Source organism: Salmo salar, unplaced genomic scaffold (genome assembly GCF_905237065.1).
Source record: "Salmo salar unplaced genomic scaffold, Ssal_v3.1, whole genome shotgun sequence".
Taxonomy (NCBI): domain Eukaryota; kingdom Metazoa; phylum Chordata; class Actinopteri; order Salmoniformes; family Salmonidae; genus Salmo; species Salmo salar.
In genome coordinates this window covers 226,235-253,078 of record NW_025548647.1, presented here as the reverse complement: position 1 = coordinate 253,078, position 26,844 = coordinate 226,235, and the positions used below count along the sequence as shown (strand labels likewise).

Sequence of the window (26,844 nt, the reverse complement as noted above, 5' to 3'; positions counted from 1 at the left end):
TATTAGTTCACTGAATGCACTGAACATGAAAGGGAGAGCAGCACAAAGAGATACAATAGTTCACTGAAGAAAGAGATAGAAAGTGAGATGGGCTTAGCTGTTGCGTCCAGGCTTGAACGTGCATTTGTCCGTCCGACACAATACTTGGTTGTTCGTTTGACAAAAGCTTGCAACAATGTTGCTAGTAATCGATGAGATCAGAGGCCAGAACGCTTCCAACTCGTCAGGAGTAGCGCGATAACAACAGCGATCAAACTTAGAAATGTTATAAACGAAAGAAGACGTATGCGGAGTTGAACAAACCCGTCAAAACTGCCCCGCCAATCGAGAGCTCCTACACTGAGCCGGAGAAGCCGTCTTGATTTCCTCCTTCCTGACTGCTCCTTCGCTCTTAAAGCGTCAGTGTACGGTGAAGACTCCATGCAGGATTTCGCTACAAGTGTTTGTTTGCTTATTAAATGTGATTTTGTCGAGTACCAGACAGTGTTGTTTTTCACCATTCTATCTGATTCATTTCCAGTTTGTAATGTTGTTATTAGTCCAACATTATGGAGGACATTATTATTAGGATGGTGCAGTAATGTTGAGATGCCAGTAGGGAGATCTCTAGTGTAGAACACTGGAATCTTCAGTACCACTTTGATGCAGCTGATGAGGAGTGTAAATTGAATGTGTTTGTAGAATAGAATGAATGACATCATGGAACTGACCAAATGTAAATGGAACTTTGAACTGTTCCATGTAGAACTCAGAGGGACAAGGCAACACATTCTAAGATATTATAAACATTCTAAATAGTAGGCTATAGTCAACACATTCTAAGATATTATAAACATTCTAAATAGTAGGCTATAGTCAACACATTCTAAGATATTATAAACATTCTAAATAGTAGGTTATAGTAAACGCATTCTATCGATTTTATAAACATTCTAAATAGTAGGCTATAGTCAACACATTCTAAGATATTATAAACATTCTAAATAGTAGGTTATAGTAAACACATTCTAAGATATTATAAACATTCTAAATAGTAGGCTATAGTAAACACATTCTAAGATATTATAAACATTCTAAATAGTAGACTATAGTAAACACATTCTAATTTATTATAAACATTCTAAATAGTAGGTTATAGTAAACACATTCTAAGATATTATAAACATTCCATATAGTAGGCTACAGTAAACATGATTCTGTATTTAGTCAATAGAATACATTGTAAATGGGCCATATTTAAAAACTGTAAGCCCACTCCTCAAATGAAGAAATACAACTAGATATGCAGTCTGTTGTGTATTTTCTATTGAAATAAAACCTCCCCTTTCTGATGTGCTGGTCTGGTCCTCATGCATGTTAATGACTTAAAGAGGAAGGAAGTTCTGCATCAGATACTTGTGTCTTAACTACTTTAAATATGTATCAACCACAGAATTCACACTTAATGTGTAACAGAAGTTGTCATGGAGAGAAGACCAAGGCACAGGAGGTATGTGAATACTCATATTTAATTTTAAAAAAGGAGTAAAGCATCCACTTGACAAAACAATAACGGTGACAGCAGCAACAGTTCTGCAGGCTAGAAACGCAGTGCAAAAACAACCACCCACAACCCCAAAGAAAAACACACACACCTATATAGGACTTCCAATCAAAGGCAACTCAACACACCTGCCTTCAATTGGAAGTCCCAATCAACAACACAATCATTCACATACACAAAACTGCCACGTCCTGACCCCAAAACTAATACAATAGCTCCATCTGCTGGTCAGGACGTGACATAATGTCACTTTCCATGCACTGCCAGTAAGTTAACTCATTGTACAAGACCTCTCCCCTTCACTTACCTATGTAAGTACACTTGACAAAATATTAAAATATAATTTTTGGTTATTTGTTTTTAGTCATTAGTCATATACTTGAGGGTAATGTATAATTTTACTTCTTGTTATGTTTTGAGCTGTGTTTTGGTGATTACATCAGGGCCAGTATTCATAAAGTGTCTCATTGCCACAGTGTTGATCTAGGATCAGGGCCCCCAGTCCATATAATTATTATATAAAAGGTGTGTGTGTGAGTGTGAGTGTGAGTGTGAGTGAGTGAGTGAGTGAGTGAGTGAGTGAGTGAGTGAGTGAGTGAGTGAGTGAGTGAGTGAGTGAGTGAGTGAGTGAGTGAGTGAGTGAGTGAGTGAGTGAGTGAGTGAGTGAGTGAGTGAGTGAGTGAGTGAGTGAGTGAGTGAGTGAGTGAGTGAGAGTCACTTACTGTTTAGCCTCACAGCTTGGGGATAGGAGTTATCATTGAACCTGGTGGTCAGTCTTTAGGCTGCTGTACAGCTTGACGGACCGTAGAGGATTGAACATTTATCCTCCTATATTTGGGGTTCTGAGAATAAAACAGCTTCAGAATAATCAATGTAGAAATATGTGTTTACAGTACAATAGACAGACAGTATTCACACAACCATATACATATGTAGGATCTTACAAGTAATCCTGCAGCAACAGGAAAAGTGAATTATTATGTGGATTATAATTAATGTGGTGGTTGACACAGTTTTCATTAGGGAAAATGAAGTCTGACAGTTGAAATTACAAACTTTAAACTTTAAATCTTGAATACACTACAAGATTGCAGTTCCTGCTGAGAAGGAAAATTCTCTACAACTAAAGAGTGATCAAATTAAGATCCTACATCCGTAACACAATACAGCACAAAACAATGTGAGCTTGGTTCATTTCCAGTAATGAGGCCCTGTACCCCATTTACAGTTTCTACTTCAATGTATCAGGTGGAGTTATTCACCAGCTATAGAGTGAGTTGTTGTTTATGTTTCTAAGACTGCAGGGTGGGAGATGCAACAATGGCCTTGAGAACAGCAGGAAGTGTGTTGGTGGTCTTTCTCCGGTCTGTGAAAGGTATGTTATTATTCATAATTGTATTATAGTATCCTTAGACATTTCTGAAAGAATACCGATCTTAATGTTATTCTGGTGTGTTCAGTGATGTCGCCTGTTAGGAATCTCCACTTCACTTTTATAGCTGCATTTCACACCTCGATAAGTGTAGCTGTGGATACCATTTACACTCATCTCAGAAACTAGAGACAAAAAGTGTGGACACACCCTACTGTTAGTGTAAGCCAATAGGTAATACACTTGTGTTGTGTGAATGTTTCAGTGGTACTGGGTCAGAATGGCTGGAGTGTGGCTTACACCAAGAAGAGTATCTGTGCCTTTAAGGGGTCAAAAGTGGAGCTGTCCTGCTCTTACACATATCCCAGTGGTCATACAGTCACAGCAACATTCTGGTTCACTAAAAATGATGGTGAGGGTAATCCTTTGAGTCTGAGTGATGACCCAGACTACTAAGGTCGTATGACTTACCAGGGAGATAAGAACAATGATCACACCCTGACAATCAGAGACCTGAGAGAGAGTGACTCAGCTACGTACAAGTTCAGATTTATAACAGATCAGACTGGAGGGAAATATACTGGTGATCCTGGAGTCACTCTGTCTGTAACAGGTACAGTAACATTCTATATACTGGTGATCCTGGAGTCTCTCTGTCTGTCACAGGTACAGTAACATTCTATATACTGGTGATCCTGGAGTCACTCTGTCTGTAACAGGTACAGTAACATTCTATATACTGGTGATCCTGGAGTCACTCTGTCTGTAACAGGTAACATGCTCTTGTCTGATATTCTGTTTTGTCACGCTCTGACCTAGGAGACCTGTGTTTTCTCTGTTTAGTTAGGTCAGGGTGTTATGGCCAGGTATGGTTTCCAATCAGAGGCAGCTGTCTATCGTTGTCTCTGATTGGAAGCCATACTGCGATCCGCAGCCCAGAATCTTCAGTGGCGGCCTTCAGCTCAGAGTCTTCAGTGGCGGTTGCCGTTTCAGAGCCTCCGGCGATGACCCACGGTCTGGTTCCTCCGGACACACAGAAGCGGGGGGGATCAGTGGGCAGGGGGGGTTCTACGCCCGGAACCAGAGCCGCCGCCAAATATGGTTGCCCACCTGGACCCTCCCCAATAGGTTCAGATTTGCGGCCAGGAGTCTGCACCTTGGGGGGGGGGGTACTGTCACGCTCTGACCTAGGAGAGCTGTGATTTCTCTGTTTAGTTAGGTCAGGGTGTGATAGGTGGGTGGGCATTCTATGTTTTTGTTTTCTATGTTTTGGCCAGGTACGGTTTCCAATCAGAGGCAGCTGTCTATCGTTGTCTCTGATTGGAAGCCATACTTAGGCAGCCTGTTTTTCCTGTGTTGGTGTGGGTAGTTGTTTTCCGTTTTCTTAGTATACCTGACGGAACTGTTGGCTGTCATTTTGTTGTTTTTGTTTAAGTGTTTTTTCATTAAAGTAAAGTATGAGCACTCTACACGCTGTGCCTTGTCCCCTTTATACGACCCGCGTTACATGATTAATCTTCATTGTCCCTTTAGGTCTGGATATTGTCTTGATTTGTATTAATCTAATACAAATAATGAGCTGGCGCACACCCAGAGAAAATTATTTATTGTGCTGACTAAAGGGGAATAAACTGTAAGCTATAACAACAAAGACACTCCATATGTATAACCTCCTAGTAATTTATTGCGTAAAAACACCAATGTTTCTATCAAGGCACAAGGCAAGACCCAAATGCAGACACAGGAGGAAGATGGTTGGAGTCTTAAAATGTTTATTAATGTTGAGGACAGACGTTCCGCTACCGGAACACCTCGCCAAATATCCAATGGTAGAGCGTGGCGCGAAATACAAAAACTTTAAAAATGCTATAACTTCAATTTCCCAAACATATGACTATTTTACACCAGTTTAAAGACAAGACTCTCGTTAATCTAACCACACTGTCCGATTTCAAAAAGGCTTTACAACGAAAGCAAAACATTAGATTATGTCAGCAGAGTACCCAGCCAGAAATAATCAGACACCCATTTTTCAAGCTAGCATATAATGTCACATAAACCCAAACCACAGCTAAATGCAGCACTAACCTTTGATGATCTTCATCAGATGACAATCCTAGGACATTATGTTATACAATACATGCATGTTTTGTTCAATCAAGTTCATATTTAAATCAAAAACCAGCTTTTTACATTAGCATGTGACTAGCATGTGACTAGCATTCCCACCGAACACTTCCGGTGAATTTACTAAATTACTCACGATAAACGTTCACAAAAAACACAACAATTATTTTAAGAATTATAGATACAGAACTCCTTTATGCACTCGCTATGTCCGATTTTAAAATAGCTGTTCGGTGAAAGCACATTTTGCAATATTCTGAGTAGATAGCCCGGCCATCACAGGCTAGCTATTTTGACACCCACCAAGTGTGGTACTCACCAAACTCCGATTTACTATTAGAAAAGTTTGATTACCTTTGCTGTTCTTCGTCAGAATGCACTCCCAGGACTTCTACTTCAATAACAAATGTTGGTTTGGTCCCAAATAATCCATAGTTATATCCAAATAGCGGCGTTTTGTTCGTGCGTTCAAGACACTATCCGAAGGGTAAAGAAGGGCCCGACGCGTTTCGTGACAAAAAATGTCTAAATATTCCATTACCGTACTTCGAAGCATGTCAACCACTGTTTAAAATAAATTTTTATGCAATTTTTCTCGTAAAAAAGCGATAATATTCCGACCGGGAGTCGTTGTTTTCGTTCAAAGAGAGAGAAAGTAAACATGGTGTCGGCTCGTGCACGCGCCTCCAGTCTCATTGTCCTCAGATCGACCACTATCAAAATGCGCTAATGTTTTTCAGCCAGGGCCTGCAAAGCCACCATTCATCTTTCTGGCGCCTTCTGAGAGCCTATGGGAGCGTTAGAAAATGTCACGTTATGCCAGAGATCCCCTGTTTTGGTTAGAGATGATCAAGAAGGCCATGAAATGGTCAGAGAGAGCGCTTCCTGTTTGGAATCTTCTCAGGTTTTGGCCTGCCAAATGAGTTCTGTTATACTCACAGACACCATTCAAACAGTTTTAGAAACTTTAGGGTGTTTTCTATCCAAATCAAACAATTATATGCATATTCTAGTTACTGGGCAGGAGTAGTAACCAGATTAAATCGGGTACGTTTTTTATCTGGCTGTGCAAATACTGCCCCCTATCCCCAACAGGTTTTAAGGGACGGCATGGAATGGGGCTGGTCTCCAAAGTTGAAAATATTTTCACATGACCCTCCTATTGTACTGTAAAATAAATTGAACACCCTCCTCCTCATATAATTCATGCAAAATAATGTTTACGGCGACAAATAAAAATAACTGTATTCATAAACGTGAATATCGACTTTGCCACTTCAGCATGCTTTTGTGGCATGGTCGATGCCACGCAGGGCTGCGGACCAGAAGTTTGACAGTTCCCAATCACTACAGACAAGCTCACCCTGCCTGCCTGTTTCATTACACTACGATCATATACAAAATATATGGAATACATTTTCCACCAACAGGTTTCTGTGCCAATGCACCACACAACCAATAAGCAAAGCGTACAAACTTCGGGCACTTAAATATCATGGTTTGTGTTTTCAACGCCACAATAAATAGACAATGTAAATCTGGACAAACAGAGAATACATCCCTCCCTACCTTGTAGTCTTACCGAGTATCGAAGGCTTGGCTTGACAATCTCTGAATGTCATTAAACTTTTTGGTGTTTTGTAACAAATGTCTCTTTCCATTCATCAAATGGCTGCTGCACAGTTCGGATTGATTGACTGATTGATTTTATTTGTCAGTGTCACGTCCTGACCATTCTAAGAAGTCATTTTCCATAGTAGAGTGGTCAGGGCGTGACAGGTGGTTGTTTTGGGTGGTTTTGGGTTTTCTGTTTATATGTGGGTTTTTTCTAGATTTCTATTTCTATGTTTTATTTTCTATGTTTTGGCCGGGTATGGTTTCCAATCAGAGGCAGGTATCTATTGTTGTCTCTGATTGGAAGCCATACTTAGGCAGCCTGTTTTTCCTTTGGGTTTTGGGGGTAGTTGTTTTCCGTTTTGTCTATGTACCTGACGGAACTGTTGGCTGTCGTTTTTGTTATTTTGTTGAAGTGTTATCATTAATAAAGGAAATATGAGCACTTTACATGCTGCGCCTTGGTCGACTCATTATGACGTCTGTGACAGAACTACCCACCACAAGAAGACCAAGCAGCGTGCATTCTCCAGGAGGATGAGCGGGACTAAGCAGTATGGCTCAGAGGAGTGGACCTGGGAGGAGATCCTAGATGGGGCAGGACCGTGGACAAGGCCGGGAGAATATCGCCGCCCGCTGGAGGAGATAGAGGCAGCGAGGGCAGAACGGCGATACTGGGAGGAACGACTAGGCAAGCAACTGGAGGCCGAGAGGCAGCGGCAAACATTTTTTTTGGGGGGGGGGGCACACGGGTAGAATGGCTAAGGCAAGGTTAAGACCTGAGCTAACTCCCATGTGCACTCACAGCCCGGTGCACTCGGTGCAAGCTCCTTACCGCTGCCGTGCTAGAGTTGGCATTCATCCAGGAAGGAGTGCGCCAGCTCAGCGTTCCTGGTTTCCGGTGCGTCTCCTCGGCCCAGGTTATCCTGCGCCAGTTCTACGCACGGTAACCCCAGTTCGCCAGCTCAACCCAGTGTGGCCTTTTTCAGCTCCCCGCCCTTGCCGGGCTATGGCCAACATCGAGCCAGACCTCCAGTGCGCCTCCAAGGCCCAGTGTACCCTGTGCCTGCTCCGCGCACTCTCCCTCCAGCGACGGTCCTCAGCCCGGAGCCTCCAGCGACGCTCCTCAGCCTGGAGCCTCAAGCGGCGGTCTGCAGCCCGGAGCCTTCAGCGGCTGCCTGCAGCCCAGATCCTCTAGTGGTGGCCTGCAGCCCGGATCCTCCAGCGGCGGCCTGCAGCCCGGATCCTCCAGTGGTGGCCTGCAGCCCATATCATCCAGCGGCGGGCTGTAGGTCAGAACCTCCAGCGGTGGTCTACAGCACAGAGCTTCCGGTAATGACCTACAATCCGATTCCTCCGATAATGATCCACAGGCCAGTGTTACAGAAGCGGAGGGATCTGTGGGCAGAACGGGGGTTACGCCCTGAGCTGGAGCCACCTCTGTTGCTGGAGGATTGGAGGGAGAGGAAGGGTCCGGGTGTAGCACATGAGCCGCCATAGATGTTTGTCACCCTCCCTTCCCTCCCTTTCTGTTTTGGGTTGTTTTTGTTGATTTTTGTTTGGGTGAAGTCGGGGTCTGCACCTTTGGGGGGGGTACTGTCACATCCTGACCCTTGTAAGAGGTCATTTTCCATAGTAGAGTGGTCAGGGCGTGACAGGTGGTTGTTTTGGGTGGTTTGGGGTTTTCTGTTTATATGTGGGTTTTTTCTAGATTTCTATGTTTTGTTTTCTATGTTTTGGCCGGGTATGGTTTCCAATCAGAGGCAGGTGTCTATCGTTGTCTCTGATTGGAAGCCATACTTACGCAGCCTGTTTTTCCTTTGGGTTTTGTGGGTAGTTGTTTTCCGTTTTGTCTATGACCTGACGGAACTGTTGGCTGTCGTTTTTGTTATTTTGTTGAAGTGTTATTTTGTTGAAGTGTTATCAGCACTTTACACGCTGCGCCTTGGTCCCCTTTCGACGACCCTTGTGACAGTCAGTAAAAAAAAGACATACATACACAATATTTTTTGAAGTGACCACGATTGCACAATAAAGTCAGGGACGTATTTCCATTGTGGTCCCTATGTTATACATAAATACATATACAATTATACTGAACAAAAACAAACGCAACATGCAACAATTTCAAATATTTTACTGAGTTAGGGTTCATATAAAGAAATCAGTCAATTGAAATAAATCAATTAGGCTCTAATCTATGGATTTCACATGACTGGGCAGGGTCGCAGCCATGGGTGGGCTTGAGGGCATAGGCCCACCCACTGGGGAGCCTGGCCCAGCAAATCAGACTGAGTTTTTCACAACAAAAGGGCTTTATTACAGACAGAAATACTCCTCACTTTCATCAGCTGTCTGGGTGGCTGTTCTCAGATGATCCCGCAGGTCAAGAAGCCGGATGTGGAGATCCTGGGCTGAATGTAAAAAAACACTCCATCCTCCCCAAAGCAATAAATAAATAAATCTGTCCCTAATACATCACTGTAAAACTGTAAAACTGATTATCTGTGTCTGTGCTAGTTTCACTTTGTAGTAGGAGAACTTTTAGCATTTCTAGAAAGAACTGAGAATAAAAACCAGTTGTTCTCTTGTTATGTCACTGTGTTTCAGGTGTTCAGGGTCAGGACTGCAGCAGAGTAACTTACACCAAGAGGAGAATCTGTGTCTTGAAGGGGTCAACAGTGGACATATCCTGTACTTATGTTGGTTATTATTCCACCACATCAACATTCTGGTTTAGAAGTGATAAGTCGACCCCTGAAGACCTAACCAGAGACCCAGGGTATACAGGTCGTGTGAAGTACACTGGAACATACAGAGGTCCCTTCACCCTGAGAATCACAGATCTGAGAGAGGAGGACTCAGCTGAGCATCGCTTCACTTCTAAAACAGACAACTTTGAATGGGGTCATAGTTTCCCAGGAACAACTCTGTCTGTCACAGGTAATACTACACTGTATGATACAACTGTAAATCATATTGAATTACAGGAGAAAATAAATGAACCATCCTGTTAACACAGAGGTGTATGTGGTTTTATACATATTGTTTCAGGTCTGCAGGTGAAGGTGACTCCTGCTGCAGAGGGACAGAAGACACTGACCTGTATCACCACCTGTACTCTGACTGACAACCCCACCTACATCTGGTATAAGAACGGACAACGTCTAGATGAGCCCACTTCCCAACAATACTCTAGTAATACCCTAGTAGTGTTGGGTGATTCTGAGGACAGTTACTCCTGTTCTGTTGAAGGTCATGAGGGTCTCCACTCTCCTGCAGTGTGTGAGTACGAATTAAACTACTTAGAAAGTATCAATCATTTAAGGTCAATGAGAAGGGTAATACTTTAATATTCATCATTACATAGAAATTACAGACAATGTCATAGATGTATGCATGTCTATAGTTAGAATGTTCAGTACCTCAAACACTTGAAGTATAGTTTAGTAGACACTCTGGTCCTAAAGTATCTCCAAATGTATTCTTGTTCATGTTTTTTGTAAGTGATAGTTTTAGATAGTCCTCTGAATTTAGATATCATTTATTTTACACATGACGTCATTTGAGGTAGTATACTACTGTCCTAACCCTCTGACAAATTCTGCTTCACTAGATGCTCCAAAGAACACCTCAGTGTCAGTCAGTCCCTCTGGTGAAATAGTGGAGGGCAGTTCAGTGACTCTGACCTGCAGCAGTGATGCCAACCCACCTGTGGACAAATACACCTGGTACTTTCAAAATGAGACTTTTCTAAATGGATTTGGACAGATGTACAACATAAGTAAGTTCAAGTCTAAGGACAATGGACATTACCACTGTGAGGCCCAGAATGGAAGAGGATCTAGGAACTCTACAGCTCTGATGATCATTTTACCAGGTGAACTTTCATCTTCAATATTTCAATACAAAATGACATTTTATGCTCATATTAATAATTATACATTGGCTTATCAGACTTTGTTTTATAATTATATATACGTTGAGATTAGATCAGTTAACAAATGTTGTATTATTGTCCTGGACTATGTTTATTTTCAGTTTATAAAATGCCAGTACTCGTATCATCCATATAATATTATAGAGAAACAGACCTCAGTTCTGACTGCTGCTGTAGGAATCATAGTGGTTGTTCTGGTTCTCATCCTCTGTCTCTCTGGACTCATGTGGTTCAGGTATAGTGAAGAAGGGAAAATTGATATTTGTATTATTCTTTCACCTTATCACTCTGATTTGTTATTAACTTCATTCATTTATTTATTGGCCCAAAGCCCTTAACTACTAAACTATATTGGTAACATATCAACTTCCACTAGAGGTCAGTAGAGAGCAGAACTCACTCTGTCCCTCTTTACAGGAGATCCACAGGAGGAAGTGATGCCACAGCAGACACACAGGTGTTTATATCAGTTACACCAGGACCCCCCCCCCAACAACTCATCAGTCTTTGATTATATGAATCAGCTGTGTAGTGTTCGGGCAAAAAACAAAATGTTTTTTTACATTTTTATTTCACCTTTATTTAACCAGGTAGGCAAGTTGAGAACAAGTTCTCATTTACAATTGCGACCTGGCCAAGATAAAGCAAAGCAGTTCGACAACATACAAAAACACAGAGTTACACATGGAGTAAAACAACATACAATCAATGATGCAGTAGAAGAAAAAAAAATAAGAAAAAAAATGTGCAGCTCTGAGATCAAAGTGTGCAGGGCCCAGCTCTGAGTTTGGGAAACCCTGAGTTACAACTCCATTTTCATTCATTTACTGTGTCACTACAGTCTCTTTCATACTATTTTAATTGTTACCTTTCTCTCTCTCTCTCTCTCTCTCTCTATCTCTCTATCTATCTATCTATCTCTCTATCTCCCTCTATCTCTTTATCTATCTATCTATCTATCTATCTATCTCTCTCTCTCTCTATCTCTCTATCTCTCTCTATCTCTCTCTCTATCTCTCTATCTCTCTCTCTATCTCTCTATCTATCTCTATCTCTCTCTCTCTCTCCACAGAGTGTCCGTCCTGACTGTAACAGTGACACGTACACAGGTCTGAACATGAGGACCATGTCCCCTGACTATGACACTCTGGCAGTAAGTCTCTTATAATTCATTTTGATTGTTTGTTAGTGTGTTTGTTTTATACGTTTTAGAAAGACTAGTGTCTCAATGAAGTCATGCATTTCCTCTCTCCAACTCCATCTTTCTCTCTCTCTGTCCACAGAATGTCCATCCTGACCCTACCAGTGACCCCAACAGTGACATGTACACACCTCTGAACATGAAGACCAGGTCACCAGAGTATGACACCCTGGCAGTAAGTGTGTGTGTGTGTGTGTGTGTGTGTGTGTGTGTGTGTGTGTGTGTGTGTGTGTGTGTGTGTGTGTGTGTGTGTGTGTGTGTGTGTGTGTGTGTGTGTGTGTGTGTGTGTGTGTGTGTGTGTGTGTGTGTCCATAAACATTTTAGAGGGAGCGCTAATTCAGTATGTCTTCTTTCAGAATGTGAGGGGAATCTCCCTCTGAAGAGGTTAGAGCGTTGGACTAGTAACCTGAAGGTTGCAAGATTGAATCCCTGAGCTGACAAGGTATAAATCTGTCGTTCTGCCCCTGAACAAGAACAAGGCAGAACAAGACTGTTCCTAGGCCGTCATTGAAAATAAGAATTTGTTCTTAGCTGACTTGCCTAGTTAAATAAAGGTAAAAAATATTATGCAATACGATATTGTTTTTTTATTTAAAAAAAATGTAATCAGTACATTACATACATTTAAACAGTTGCAGTTTTTTACATTTTATATTCATTATAATTGTATATTATGTAATGCTATATTGTTCAGTGTCATGATATCACTTGTTTTGTCATCACATTTTTTATTATTACGTACTTTATATACGTTAAATACATGTTTACCTTTGCAGTTTTTACTGTGTGGTTTAGTGTCAATACAGTATAAGCATCATGTTGTAAACAAGATCAACATTTAAGACAATAAATACATAGATTATTTGATTAACTAATTATACACTGATTCATAACTATTTCCACTCAGCTCTTGTTTCTTGTATTTCTGCCTATTAGACACATGATGGTGGCATTGAATCATTTAACCATGAGTGGCTAGGCCAGCGTTTCCTAAACTCAGCTCTAACAGCTAGGCTACCCGCCATAGTATAGACAGGCTGCACTACCAGACCCCCCCAAAGGGGCATTGTATATGCAGACTGCTCTACCAGACCCCACCTCAGGGGTATTGTATAGACAGACTGCACTACCAGAACCCACCAAAGGGGGTATTGTATAGACAGACTGCACTACCAGACCCCACCACAGGGGGTATGGTATCGACAGACTGCACTACCAGACCCCACCACAGGGGGTATTGTATATACAGACTGCACTACCAGAACCCACCACAGGGGGTATTGTATAGACAGACTGCACTACCAGACCCCACCACAGGGGGTATTGTATAGACAGACTGCACTACCAGAACCCACCACAGGGAGCATAGCCATTATTAGAGGAGTTTGATTTCTGATTTACCCAAAACACTACAACAATAATGAAATACATGCTGTACATGAAATACATGCTGGACCTCTCCTCCCCTCAGGACTCCAGTGGTGGACCTCTCTTCCCCTCAGGACTGCAGTGGCGAAACTCTCCTCCCCTCAGGACTCCAGTGGTGGACCTCTCCTCCCCTCAGGACTCCAGTGGTGGACCTCACCTCCCCTCTTGACTCCAGTGGTGGACCTCACCTCCCCTCTTGACTCCAGTGGTGGACCTCTCCTCCCCTCAGGACTCCAGTGGTAGGCCTCTCCTCCCCTCATGACTCCAGTGGTGGACCTCTCCTCCCCTCAGGACTCCAGTGGTGGACCTCTCCTCCCCTCAGGACTCCAGTGGTGGACCTCTCCTCCCCTCAGGACTCCAGTGGTGGACCTCACCTCCCCTCATGACTCCAGTGGTGGTCCTCTCCTCCCCTCAGGACTCCAGTGGGTGGGTATGTTTAATTCAGGTTATTCCACAGTATATATTCCTAAAGTTATAGGTTCTATAGGCTGTCTCAAATAGCACCCTGTTCCTATATGCATTGTATTTTGACTGTGGTCACCTCCCTCCCTTCCTCTCCTACATTCTGTACTTTAGTTGTGTGGAGATATAATTAGAAGGTAGAACTTTGATACAAACTATGTTCTGTACTGTAGTTGTGGGGAGATAGAGAGTATCAGAGTTCTACATTCTAATTCTTTATTCGGTACTGTAGTTGTGGGGAGATAGAGAGTATCAGAGTTCTACATTCTAAATCTATGTTCTGTACTGTAGTTGTGGGGAGATAGAGAGTATCAGAGTTCTACATTCTAATTCTTTATTCTGTACTGTAGTTGTGGGGAGATAGAGAGTATCAGAGTTCTACATTCTAATTCTTTATTCTGTACTGTAGTTGTGGGGAGAGAGAGAGTATCAACGTTCTACATTCTAAATCTAGTTTATGTACTGTAGTTGTGGGGAGAGAGAGAGTATCAGAGTTCTACAAGAGAGATTATGTGCCTTTGTCAACTTCAAGAATCCCAACGTGTCCACTTGCACCTTGGAGAGGCTAAAGGTGAGTGGTGGGATGAAACATAATGCTGTCATATGCATTGAACTATGTGAGATGTGCTATCAATTTTTTAGCTTGACCTTAAGGAGTGTGTACTTTTGGGACCATGCTATTGGTTCAATTGTACTTTTGGGACTATGCCATTGGTCCCATTGTACTATTGGGACTATACTATTGGTTCCACTGTACGCTTAGGACTGTGCTATTGGTTCTATTGTACTTTTGGGACTATGCTATTGGTTCCATTGCACTTTTGGATAATCTTTATTTAACCAGGCAAGTCAATTAAGAACAAATTTTTATTTACAATGGCGGCCTGGCAAGAGGCAAAAGGTCTCCTGTGGGGACGGGGGCTTAAAATAAGGCAATACAAACTAGTGACATGGGCTGACAACTAGAAACAGCTACATATCTCAATAACCTGTTCATCTATTTGTCCTTTGAACTCCTCCAATGGAGGACATTCTAATATCAAGGGGCTGAATAATGAAATGAAAATACTTTTTTTCATGTTTGGTTCTAATTTTCAGAACTGTTAGCATAAAACAAGATTGAGATCTGAGTTTGTATGTGTTCTCATTTCATGCTAGAAGAGAGCATATATAACATGGCAGTTTTCCTTAAATGGTCTTCTAAATAAGAATGTACCAGTGTTTGAGCCTGCGTGTTGCTACTGATGTCCACCTGACAGCACTGTAGAGATCACAATGGTGAGTTAGACGTCTCTGCATGATACACAGAGTCAAGAGCCTTCGGTGGAGAGCATGAGTCTTGCACATAAATAGTATCACAGTCCAACACAGAGAGAAAAGTACAACGATTCAACTCCTTTCTGGCGGCAAATGAAAAACAAGCCGGTAATAAAATCCAATGCAATGTTATTGGTTTCATTGTACTTTTGGGACAATGCTATTAGTTCCATTGTACTTTTGGGACCATGCTACTGGTTCATTTGTATGTATTTGGACTATGCCTGCGGTTTGTCTTCCTGTCCAGGGGGTGGAGCTGGAGAGCACCAGGCTGGTGATCAGGTACCCAGACAGCAAGTATTACAACAATATAGAAATACATACTGTACATCTAATAATGATTTATTGTGAGGTTTAGCTACGTTTCACCAAAGATAGTACATTAGAATGACTCTCTGGTTTTACAAATAATAAGTGAACCTTTTCTTGTACTTTTGAGACTAATCTATTGGCTCCATTTTACTTTTGGGACAATGCTTTTGGTTCCATTGTACTTTTGGGACTTTGCTATTGGTTCCATTCTAAATATTTTGACTGTTGCTGCTGTTTGTCCTCCTGTCCAGGGGGTGGAACTGGAGAGCACTAGGCTGGTGATCAGGTACCTAGACTGCTGGCTGTAGAGAACCCCTCCCTCTCCTCAGAGGACCAACCCTATAGGCCTCATCACCTCCTCAGCCTCCCAGTACGCCTCCACAGGGTAAGGACATCCATCTGTCTGTCAAAACATCATTATGAGTTATTCTAAAGTGTTATCAATCAACTCATAAACTTTTGAAATGTACAAAGTGATGGAAGGAGGAAGCAGGAGCACAGGTGCAGGTGTTTGTGTTTTGATACTGTTTGTCTCTCTCTCCCAGGACCAGGAGGATGGCTCCCATCAACGGTGACGAGTGTTTCTTCTGGAGGACCACCGGCTGTTTCTATGGTGACAAATGTCGCTTCAAACACAAGCCTGACTAGAGAGGAAGAGACAGGAATCCATGGCAACGCTGACCACCATGACAACCCTGACCACCACACAGTGACTGGATACTAGAGAGGGAGGAGAATGATGAAGATTAAGGAAGAGGATGAGGGACCGTGTCCCAACTTTAAAAGGGAACAGGAGGTTTGGGGGGGATGGTGGATGGGGGGGACAGAACACTAGACATATAGAATGAGTGTGTGAAGTGTAAATCAAAGTGAAGAAGAGTGCACCTCTGATTTCCTTCCCCCTCTCCCTCGGCATGAGCTGTGAAACATGTCATCATTGATGTCAGATGATGGAGATGATGTCATCATTGATGTCAGATAATGGAGATGATGTCATCATTAGAACCTTGATGGGATCTTTGCCCAGGGAGCCTCCTCTATGATGACCATGTTGTAAACACTAAGGAGGCTGACATCTGTTGTTATCATGTGTTTTAGACATGTAGAGGTTCAGAATCCCAGTGTCAGAGGGAGCAATGTCCAGCACCTAAACACACAAATCAAATCAACTTGTATTAGTTACATGCGCCAAATACAACAGCTGTAGACCTTACTGTAAAATGGTTAATGACAAGCCCTTAACTAACAATGCAGTTGATTTTATTAAAAATGCTACAAAAAAATCTGACAATAAAATAACAATAATGAATCAGCAATAACCAATTACATGAAAGATTATTCATTGTCATTTAAAAGAAACACGCATCATGCAGACACAATGGGACACAATAATCCCAGACATTTACATTTACGTCATTTAGCAGACGCTCTTATCCAGAGCGACTTACAAATTGGTGCATTCACCTTATGATATCCAGAGGAACAACCACTTTACAATTGTACATCTATATCTTTTTTTGGGGGGGTTAGAAGGATTACTTTATCCTATCCCAGGTATTCCTTAAAGAGTTGGGGTTTCAGGTGTCTCCGGAAGGTGGTGATTGACTCCGCTGTCCTGGAGTCGTGAGGGAGCTTGTTCCACCATTGGGGTGCCAGAGCAGCGAACAGTTTTGACTGGGCTGAGAGGGAACTGTGCTTCCGCAGAGGTAGGGAGGTGAGCAGGCCAGAGATGGATGAACGCAGTGCCCTTCTTTGGGTGTAGGGACTGATCAGAGCCTGAAGGTACGGAGATGCGGTTCCCCTCACAGCTCCGTAGGCAAGCACCATGGTCTTGTAGCAGACGCGAGCTTCAACTGAAAGCGGAGGAGCGGGGTGACGTGAGAGAACTTCGGAAGGTTGAACACCAGACGGGCAGCGGCGTTCTGGATGAGTTGTAGGGGTTTAATGGCACAGGCAGGGAGCCCCGCCAGCAGCGAGTTGCAGTAATCCAGACGGGAGATGACAAGTGCCTGGATTAGGACCTGCGCCGCATCCTGTGTAAGGCAGGGTCGTACTCCGCGAATGTTGTAGAGCATGAACCTACAGGATTGGGTCACTGCCTTGATATTAGCGGAGAATGACAGGGTGTTGTCCAGGGTCACGCCAAGGCTCTTAGCACTCTGGGAGGAGGACACAATGGAGTTGTCAACCGTGATGGCGAGATCATGGAACGGGCAGTCCTTCCCCGGGAGGTAGAGCAGCTCCGTCTTGCCGAGGTTCAGCTTGAGCTGGTGATCCGTAATCCACACTGATATGTCTGCCAGATATGCAGAGATGCGATTCGCCAGCTGGTTATTAGAAGGGGGAAAGGAGAAAATTAATTGTGTGTCGTCTGTGTAGCAATTATAGGAGAGACCATGTGAGGATATGACAGAGCCAAGTGACTTGGTGTATAGCGAGAATAGGAGAGGGCCTAGAACTGAGCCCTGGGGACACCAGTGGTGAGAGCACGTGGTGCGGAGACGGATTCTCGCCACGCCACCTGGTAGGAGCGACCTGACAGGTAGGACGCAATCCAAGAGTGAGCCGCGCCGGAGATGCCCAACTCGGAGTGGGTGGAGAGGAGGATCTGATGGTTCACAGAATCAAAGGCAGCAGATAGGTCTAGAAGGATGAGAGCAGAGGAGAGAGAGTTAGCTTTAGCAGTGCGGAGAGCCTCCGTGACACAGAGAAGAGCAGTCTCAGTTGAATGACCAGTCTTGAAACCTGACTGATTTGGATCAAGAAGGTCATTCTGAGAGAAATAGCAAGAGAGCTGGCCAAGGACGGCACGCTCAAGAGTTTTGGAGAGAAAAGAAAGAAGGGATACTGGTCTGTAGTTGTTGACATCAGAGGGATCGAGTGTAGGTTTTTTGAGAAGGGGTGCAACTCTCGCTCTCTTGAAGATGGAAGGGACGTAGCCAGCGGTCAAGGATGAGTTGATGAGCGAGGTGAGGTAGGGGAGAAGGTCTCCGGAAATGGTCTGGAGAAGAGAGGAGGGGATAGGTTCAAGCCGGCAGGTTGTTGGGCGGCCGGCCGTCACAAGTCGCAAGATTTCATCTGGAGAGAGAGGCAGAAAGAGGTCAAAGCATAGGGTAGCAGACAGACAGACAGACTTATAACAGACTTAGTTATATGCATGTCAGGGTTCACTTTGAGTCCATTGTTCTGAAGATCAGTGAGCTGAAGACACCTCTTTCACACAAGCACACTGGAAATTCAGAGCAGCTTGCCTTGGCCTTGGCATAATGACAGCTCACTGTTGTCTGTTGTTTCTACCTAGCTAATGTTGATAGCTAAATGTTAGCTAACTAGCTAGCTCACTAGCTAATGATGCGGTCTTGCTGTAATTTCAGCAGCAGTGCATCGTATTGTTCACAATCCACTCCATTCAGAGTAGCTGTGTGATGCACAAAAATGCTTGTTTATCACTGAATAACAGCAGCTTCATGTAGCTAACAAGCTAGCTGAGCTCACTAATTCACTCAATTCAAACGCCAGTTCAACATAAGTCCCAATAACACAGTATTTTTACGTGCGTGACTGTTTTATTCTATATTTATGCCATTTTCTACCTTCTATTTTGTATATTTTCAACGGACAAGTAGGGACAAGTGAAGCCTGGAAGCTGCAGTAATGTTGAGATGCCAGTAGGGAGAGCTCTAGTCTAGAACACTGGTACCAAAGATACTCCCCTTTCATCTGTTCTGGAACCTTCAGTACCAGCTGATGAAGAGTGATGGAATGGGTCACATTTTGTCTCTTGTAAAACATATAGGCCCACTCCTCAAAAAAAGAAATACAACTACAGTATGCTGACTTTAGACCATTTTCTATTTAGATACAGTAACATCCCTTATGTGACATGCTGTTGCTGCATGTTAATGCCCTGACTAGGCTACTTTAAAATGTGTCAACCACAGAACTCACACAGGCTACGCCTGCTTCTACTAATACTTACAGTAGACTACTTCATGTTTCCAACCATTGACAGTACGTTGACTAACTGTTCAAGACTTCTCCCCTTCACTTAACTCTGTAAGTACACTTGATGATATCTTGGAATATAGTTTTGTTTTGATGTTTTTAGCCATACATCACATGACTTCCTGTATCTTTGTACTTGTTGGTTTATATTGAACTGTGTTTTGGTTGTTACATCAGGGCCTGTATTCATAAAGTGTCTCAGGCGGTCCATATCATTATGATCTAAAAGGCTAAACTGATCCCAGATCAGCTCTCCTACTCTGATACACTTTGTGAATACTGATCCTGGACTGTGGTTTCATGTGTTTAGTTTATTTCAGTTTAATCAATTGCATGTTTGCGGAGCCCCATCGGGTCTTCACGACTGGACCACCGACGTTATCTGCCCGAGGGAGTTATCCAACTGGCCCCTCCGTCGCGACGTAACCTGATCGCCCATCTGCGGCCCGCTAATCGTTAGCTGTCTTTTCGGCTGCGATCTGAATAGGTCTATCGGACACTTTTCTTGGGCCACTATAACTAACTATTTTGCCAACTTGGACTGGTCCCCCCTTCCACACGGAACCCCACTAACCCACAGACGGAAACGCACGAGGTGGCTAAAAACAGACCTCCCTCCCATCTTCCACCAGCTTGCTACCTATGGCCCGGCTAGCTGTCTGAATCTCACTGGACCCTTTGATTACTCGGCTAAGCATGCCTCTCCTTAATGTCAATATGCCTTCTCCATTGCTGTTCTGGTTAGTGTTTATTGGCTTATTTCACTGTAGAGCCTCTAGCCCTGCTCATTATACCTTATCCAACCTCTCAGTTCCTCCACCCACACATGCTATGACATCTTCTGGTTTCAATGATGTTTCTAGAGACAATATCTCTCTCATAATCACTAAATGCCTAGGTTTACCTCCTCTGTACTCACATCCCACCATACCTTTGTCTGTACATTATACCTTGAAGCTATTTTATCGCCCCCAGAAACCTGCTCCTTTTTCTCTCTATTCTGGACGTCACAGACGACCAATTCTTATAGCTTTTAGCCGTACCCTCATACTTATTCTTCTCTGCTCCTCTGGGGATGTAGAGGTGAATCCAGGCCCTGCAGTGCCTGGCTCCACTCCTACTCCCCAGGCGCTCTCTTTGATGACTTCTGTAACCGTAATAACCTTGGTTTCATGCATGTTAACATTAGAAGCCTCCTCCCTAAGTTTGTTTTATTCACTGCTTTAGCACACTCTGCCAACCCGGATGTCCTAGCTGTGCCTGAATCTTGGCTTAGGAAGTCCACCAAAAACTCTGAAATCTTCATCCCTAACTACAACGTTTTCAGACAAGATAGAATGACCAAAGGGGGCGGTGTTGCAATCTACTGCAGAGATAGCCTGCAGAGTTCTGTCCTGCTATCCAGGTCTGTACCCAAACAATTTGAACTTCTACTTTTAAAAATCCACCTCTCCAAAAACAAGTCTCTCACCGTTGCCGCCTGCTATAGACCCCCCTCGGCCCCTAGTTGTGCTCTGGACACCATATGTGAACTGATTGCCCCCCATCTATCTTCAGAGCTCGTGCTACTAGGTGACCTAAACTGGGACATGCTTAACACCCCAGCCATCCTACAATCCAAGCTTGATGCCCTCAATCTCACACAAATTATTAATGAACCCACCAGGTACAACCCCAAAGCCGCAAACACTGGCACCCTCATAGATATCATCCTAACCAACGTGCCCTCTAAATACACCTCTGCTGTTTTCAACCAAGATCTCAGCGATCACTGCCTCATTGCCTGCACCCGTAATGGGTCAGCGGTCAAACGACCTCCACTCATCACTGTCAAACGCTCCCTGAAACATTTCAACGAGCAAGCCTTTCTATTCGACCTGGCCCTGGTATCCTGGAAGGATATTGACCTCATCCCGTCAGTAGAGGATGCCTGGTTATTTTTTTTAAAATGCCTTCCTCTCCATCTTAAATAAGCATGCCCCTTTCAAGAAATTTAGAACCAGGAACAGATATAGCCCTTGGTTCTCCCCAGACCTGACTGCCCTTAACCAACACAAAAATATCCTGTGGCGTTCTGCATTAGCATCGAACTGCCCCGCGATATGCAACTTTTTAGGGAAGTTAGAAACCAATACACACAGGCAGTTAGAAACGCCAAGGCTAGCTTTTTCAAACAGAAATTCGCTTCGTGCAACTCCAACTCTAAAAAGTTCTGGGACATTGTAAAGTCCATGGAGAATAAGAACACCTCCTCCCAACTGCCCACTGCACTGAGGATAGGAAACTCTGTCACCACCGATAAGCCCACTATAATTGAGAATTTCAATAAGCATTTTTCTACGGCTGGCCATGCTTTCCACCTAACTACCCCTACTGCATTCAACAGCACTGCACCCCCCACAGCTACTCGCCCAAGCCTCCCCATTTCTCCTTCTCCCAAATCCATTCAGCTGATGTTCTGAAAGAGCTGCAAAATCTGGACCCCTACAAATCAGCTGGGCTTGACAATCTGGACCCTTTCTTTCTAAAATTATCTGCCGAAATTATTGCAACCCCTATTACTAGCCTGTTCAACCTCTCTTTCGTGTCGTCTGAGATTCCCATAGATTGGAAAGCAGCTGCTGTCATCCCCTTCTTCAAAGGAGGTGACACTCTTGACCCAAATTGCTACAGACCTATATCCATCCTACGCTGCCTTTCTAAGGTCTTCGAAAGCCAAGTCAACAAACAGATTACCGACCATTTCGAATCCCACCGCACCCTCTCCGCTATGCAATCTGATTTCAGAGCTGGTCATGGGTGCACCTCAGCCACGCTCAAGGTCCTAAACGACATCGTAACCGCCATCGATAAGAAACAATACTGTGCTGCCGTATTCATTGACCTGGCCAAAGCTTTTGACTCTGTTAATCACCACATCCTCATCGGCAGACTCAGTAGCCTTGGTTTCTCAAACGATTGCGTCGCCTGGTTCACCAACTACTTCTCTGACAGAGTTCAGTGTGTCAAATCGGAGGGCCTACTGTCTGGACCTCTGGCAGTCTCTATGGGGGTACCACAGGGTTCAATTCTTGGGCCAACTCTTTTCTCTGTATACATAAATGATGTCGCTCTTGCTGCTGGTGAATCTCTGATCCACCTCTACACAGACGACACCATTCTGTACACTTCTGGCCCTTCTTTGGACACTGTGTTAACAACCCTCCAGACGAGCTTCAATGCCATTCAACTCTCCTTCCGTGGTCTCCAACTGCTCCTAAACACAAGTAAAACTAAATGCATGCTCTGGACGGTTCTAACTTAGAATTTGTGGACAACTACAAATACCTAGGTGTCTGGTTAGACTGTAAACTCTCCTTCCAGACTCACATCAATCATCTCCAATCCAAAGTGAAATCTCGAATTGGCTTCCTATTTCGCAACAAAGCATCCTTCACTCATGCTGCCAAACATACCCTCGTAAAACTGACCATCCTACCAATCCTCGACTTCGGCGATGTCATTTACAAAATAGCTTCCAATACCCTACTCAACAAGCTGGATGCAGTCTATCACAGTGCCATCCGTTTTGTCACCAAAGCCCCATATACTACCCACCACTGCGACCTGTACGCTCTCGTTGGCTGGCCTTCGCTTCATAATCGTCGCCAAACACATTGGCTCCAGGTCATCTACAAGACCCTGCTAGGTAAAGTCCCCCTTATCTCCGCTCACTGGTCACCATAGCAGCACCCACCTGTAGCACGCGCTCCAGCAGGTATATCTCTCTGGTCACCCCTAAAGCCAACTCCTCCTTTGGTCGTCTCTCCTTCCAGTTCTCTGCTGCCAATGACTGGAATGAACTACAAAAATCTCTGAAACTGGAAACACTTATCTCCCTCACTAGCTTTAAGCACCAGCTGTCAGAGCAGCTCACAGATCACTGCACCTGTACATAGCCCATCTATAATTTAGCCCAAACTACTACCTCTTCCCCTACTGTATTTATTTATTTTATTTATTTTGCTCCTTTGCACCATATTATTTATATTTTATCTCTGAACTTTCTTCAAACTACAAATCTAACATTCCAGTGTTTTTCTTGCTATACTTTATTTACTTTGCCACCATGGCATTTTTTTGCCTTTACCTCCCTTATCTCACATCATTTGCTCACATTGTATATAGTCTTATTTTTTTATTTTTTTATTCTACTGCATCATTGATTGTATGTTGTTTTACTCCATGTGTAACTCTGTGTTTTTGTATGTTGTCGAACTGCTTTGCTTTATCTTGGCCAGGTCGCAATTGTAAATGAGAACTTGTTCTCAACTTGCCTACCTGGTTAAATAAAGGTGAAATAAATAAATAAAATAAATAAAAATGTTTAATACGTGATCAGTAGAGTATGCTGTAATGGACGGATCTCAATTCAATGTTCACTGTCAAAGTATAACAGGGTCAAGTATAACTGTGTGTTTGTGTGTGTGTGTGTGTGTTATGTGTCTGTTTCTGTGTGAGTGTCAATGTATTTTTATATATTAATCTGATTGTTGGATATATAGTCATGACCAGAATGAATTGCACCCTTGACAAATACTGAGCTATATTGTATGTATTAACATGAGAATCAGTGATGGTGGGTTGTGTTTAGGAGTAGTATTAACATGAGACACAGTGATGGTGGGTTGTGTTTAGGAGTAGTATTAACATGAGACAGTGATGGTGGGTTGTGTTTAGGAGTAGTATTAACATGAGACACAGTGATGGTGGGTTGTGTTTAGGAGTAGTATTAACATGAGACAGTGATGGTGGGTTGTGTTTAGGAGTAGTATTAACATGAGACACAGTGATGGTGGGTTGTGTTTAGGAGTAGTATTAACATGAGACACAGTGATGGTGGGTTGTGTTTAGGAGTAGTATTAACATGAGACACAGTGATGGTGGGTTGTGTTTAGGAGTAGTATTAACATGAAACAGTGATGGTGGGTTGTGTTTAGGAGTAGTATTAACATGAGACACAGTGATGGTGGGTTGTGTTTAGGAGTAGTATTAACATGAGACACAGTGATGGTGGGTTGTGTTTAGGAGTAGTATTAACATGAGACAGTGATGGTGGGTTGTGTTTAGGAGTAGTATTAACATGAGACACAGTGATGGTGGGTTGTGTTTAGGAGTAGTATTAACATGAGACAGTGATGGTGGGTTGTGTTTAGGAGTAGTATTAACATGAGACAGTGAAGGTGGGTTGTGTTTAGGAGTAGAATTAACATGAGACACAGTGATGTGGGTTGTGTTTAGGAGTAGTATTAACATGAGACAGTGATGGTGGGTTGTGTTTAGCAGTAGTATTAACATGAGACACAGTGATGATGGGTTGTGTTTAGGAGTAGTGTTAACATGAGACAGTGATGGTGGGTTGTGTTTAGCAGTAGTATTAACATGAGACAGTGATGGTGAGTTGTGTATAGGAGTAGTATTAACATGAGACACAGTGATGGCTGGTTTTGTTTAGCAGTAGTATTAACATGAAACACAAGGCCGGCCTGCATAGGATTAGGCCTATGTCGGCAGATTGACGAGGGCAGCATTTTCTGAGCTAAACTGACCAAGACCCACCTCTAACAACACAGAAAACCTCACATAATTCTGCCTAAAAACAATGACAATTTCTCTCAACCAGTGTGGTTTTTAGGTGAGCACTGATTCCACCCTGTGATAAGCAGTAACCACTTTGTCAATGGCAGGGATGCAAAATATGTATCTTGTCCGTTCCCAGCGCTCCTCTCCAGGGTGCTGTTGGAGAGACGCATCACTGCTGAGCTCCACCAACATTCTGTAAAAAAAGAAAGAAAGAGTATGTGGCCTTTTCGGGAAACTTTTTATATCAGGTTTCTCCGATCAAATAGGCTTACCTAAATGGCGCCCAGTCACTTTAAAAATGTGCTGACACTTAACAAACCACATATTCTAAAAACAGGACAGGTCAAAGTAAAATAGACAATATGGTAAGGACAACCAGGCTAGTCACTGCTGTCCAGGAGGTTCATCCATGGGCTAAATTGTCATGATCAGTGGTTTTAAGTTTGTATCCTTCAATTTTTTACTAAGCTGATCATAGCGAAAATTAAATATTTCTGCATTTGTTGCTGTGTAAACACATTGCAAATAGGCTCAGGATAACTCCTCCTGATAAAGTTGGGTAGCTGATTTTCAGAGCTTAATTAGCCAAATTGATTAGTCACAGGAATCAGGACTAATTAACTTGATGCAACGGCCTGTTTTATAAACGGTGGACATACCAAATGGATGGGCATTCATAAAATTCAATTGTGCCCGGCATCTTTTGGACATCTTTGGTCATGTCCGAACTGGCAGTCTTTTTTGGTGTTTTACAAATGGTAGACCTACAACATAGATGGGCATTCCTAAAATTCTATTTCAGACAACACTGTAGGCTATACCTCAGTAAGCACCGTCCAACACTGACACCTTTTGGATGTCTTTTTTTGGTCCTGTCTGGACTGGATGTTTTTTTGGTGCATTCCGGACCGGCCCTGATTTCCACATTCACGGACGTTGGTTTTTGGTCTGGTCCGGACCAAATCTGAACCAATCATATACGTCTGTGTTTGGTTGAGATTTTGCCTGGTCTGGACCAGCTTTCATTTGGCCCAAACAAAGACGTCTATAAATCATGTCTTTTCATCTTTCATTCAGAACCTAAAGTGAACCTAACTTCAACGTCTGGAAAAACAAGTATTTTAAAACCACGACCTAGAGAGGTAACACCGGCGATCAACTTAACACTTTACAACTAAGCACGCTGAAAATAAACAAGACTTCTACAGAGCAGCACACACTGTGCACCAACTGACAGCTCCACACAGAGAGCAGGAATAACTTTATTTCCTCCTTCCTGACTGCCAATGTGCTCTTAAAGTGGCAGCGCACGGTGAAGGCTCTGTGTAGGAATTCGACACAACATTAAACTATATATGGATAACAGGCTACATTAGAATATGTATAGATAACAGGCTACATTAGACTATGTATGGATAACAGGTTACATTAAACTATATATGGATAACAGGTTACATTAGACTATATATGGATAACAGGTTACATTAGACTATATATGGACAACAGGCTACATTAGTCTATATATGGATAACAGGCTACATTAGACTATATATGGATAACAGGCTACATTAGACTATATATGGATAACAGGCTACATTAGACTATATATGGATAACAGGTTACATTCAACTATATATGGATAACAGACTACATTAGACTATATATGGATAACAGGTTACATTCGACTATATATAGATAACAGGCTACATTAGACTATATATGGATAACAGGCTACATTAGACTATATATAGATAACAGGCTACATTAGACTATATATTGATAACAGGCTACATTAAACTATATATGGATAACAGGCTACATTAGACTATATATGGATAACAGGCTACATTAGACTATATATGGATAACAGGCTACATTAGACTATATATAGATAACAGGCT

The 26,844-nt window shown here is 42.9% G+C and overlaps 1 protein-coding gene and 1 long non-coding RNA gene across 5 annotated transcripts in view; both read left to right on the top strand.

Moving 5' to 3' along the window:
• LOC106601628 (sialoadhesin) overlaps positions 1–26,844 on the top strand; it is a 63,329-nt gene that overhangs the window by 22,827 nt on the left and 13,658 nt on the right. The gene's annotated exons all lie outside the window — the stretch shown is intronic.
• On the top strand, positions 2,765–9,828 carry LOC106601637 (uncharacterized). The gene is made up of 3 exons (XR_006763660.1): positions 2,765–2,918; positions 3,181–3,528; positions 9,711–9,828. It is a non-coding gene; the product is annotated as an uncharacterized lncRNA (long non-coding RNA).